General features: G+C 39.9%; 1 pseudogene; it reads left to right on the top strand.

Annotated features, from left to right (window-relative positions):
• The first annotated feature begins 883 nt into the window (after positions 1 to 883).
• On the top strand, positions 884 to 1,499 carry LOC149127528 (high mobility group protein B3 pseudogene; annotated as a pseudogene).
• The last annotated feature ends 257 nt before the right edge of the window (positions 1,500 to 1,756 follow it).

Raw genomic sequence — 1,756 nt, 5'->3', positions numbered from 1 at the left:
GTGAATTGAACTGCTGAGTTGCTTTTCTTGTCAGGAATGGTTAAAGCTACTCTTTCTATATTGGTATTTTAAAAAGAAGTAGACCTAAAATAATTCTTTTCATTTAATGAAACAATTTCTTGTGAATTATCCTTTGTAGGTATTAATTCACAAAATTTATGGTGACAATAGTGAGATTTTCTAGTATTTATCATGCACTTCACGTTGCTTCTGGAATTTAATTTTCCCAATAATTTCATGTGGTAAGTGTACTGAGTTGTTCAAATCCCCCAAAAGTTTATGTCACACAAAATGCCAGGATGTGACCTTATCTGGAAACAGTCTTGGCTGATAAAATTATTTAAGTTAAGCTAAGTTTATACTAGGTTAAGGTGGGTCCAATCCAATGACTGGTGTCTTTATAAAATGAGAAAACAAGGACCCTGAGGTTTAGGGAAGAGCACCATGTATGACAGAGGAAGAGACTACAGTAACGATCCAGGAGCCGCAGAACGCCATGGATACATGACAGCAAAAGACCAAGAATTACTTCCTAGAATCTTGAGAAGTAAGTCTCTGCTGGTTCTTTGGGCTTGGACTTTCAGCTTCCAGAACTATAAGAATAAATGTCTTTTGATTGAAGCCACACACTTTGTGGTAATTTGTTATGGTAGTGCCTTACAAGTGAAAGCAGCAATATTATATCTGCTTTATAGAGAGTCTTCAGGTTGAAATCTGCTCAAGAAATTGCAAAACTGTCAAGTTGTCCAGCTCCAGAGCCATGCATTTCTAGTCACCATACTCTAATACTCAGCAGGGAACTGGGTTGATAAATCAATCAGCCACAAAAATGTTTTAAGGTGACTGCAAAAATGATTCATTCAAACAAATCGTAGCAGCCAGGATGGCTAAAGGTGACCCCAAGAAGCCAAGGGACAAGATGTCTGCTCACACTTTCTTTGTGTGCACACACATGCAGAGAATATATAAAAAGAAAATCCCAGAAGCCCCTGCCAATTTTGCAGACTTTTCCAAGAAGTGCTCTGAGAGGTAGAAGACCATGTCTGGGAAAGAGAAATCTAAATGTGAGGAAATGTTGAAGGTGGACAAAGTATGCCACTATGATTGGGAAATGAAGGATTATAGAACAGCTAAGGAGGCAAGAAAAAAAAAAGGACCCAAATGCCCCTAAAGGACAATCATCTGGATTCTTCCTATTTTGTTCAGAATTCTGCTCCTAGATCAAACCTACAAATCCCGAAATCTCCATTGGAGAAGTGGTCAAAAAACTGGGGGAGATGTGGAATAGCCTGAATGATAGTGAAATGCAGCCACACATCACTAAGGCAGTGAAGCCAAAGAAGTATGAGAAAGATGTTGCTGACTAAGTCTAAAGGAAGGGTCCTGCCAAAGTTGGCCAGAAAAAGGAGGAAGAGGAAGACAAAGAGGACGAGGAGGAAGATGAAGAGGAGGAGGAGGAGGATAAAGAAAACACTGCTGTTTCATCTCCCTTAGAGTAGGGGAGTGCCATGACTGGCACATCTCTCATTTGAGACATGTCTGTTGCCCTGATTAGCTTTTGTTACAAATATTCAGTGCAATCATTGTAGTTTCTCAAAGTGCTCTAGAAACTGTCAGTGGTTTACATGATGTAGCCATGGGTGTCTGGAGCATCCTGAAACTGTATCAAAGGTGTACACATTTTCAAATGTTTCTAAAGGAAAAGGCAGGGACAAGTGCTGTGGTGTAGAGGGTAAAGCTGCAGCTTCCTGTGCTG

This window comes from Oryctolagus cuniculus, chromosome 3, assembly GCF_051225735.1.
Source record: "Oryctolagus cuniculus isolate XC-2025 breed Fujian yellow rabbit chromosome 3, ASM5122573v1, whole genome shotgun sequence".
NCBI lineage: Eukaryota > Metazoa > Chordata > Mammalia > Lagomorpha > Leporidae > Oryctolagus > Oryctolagus cuniculus.
The sequence above is the reverse complement of the archived record's forward strand: the minus strand, read 5'-3'. Positions and strand labels throughout refer to the sequence as shown.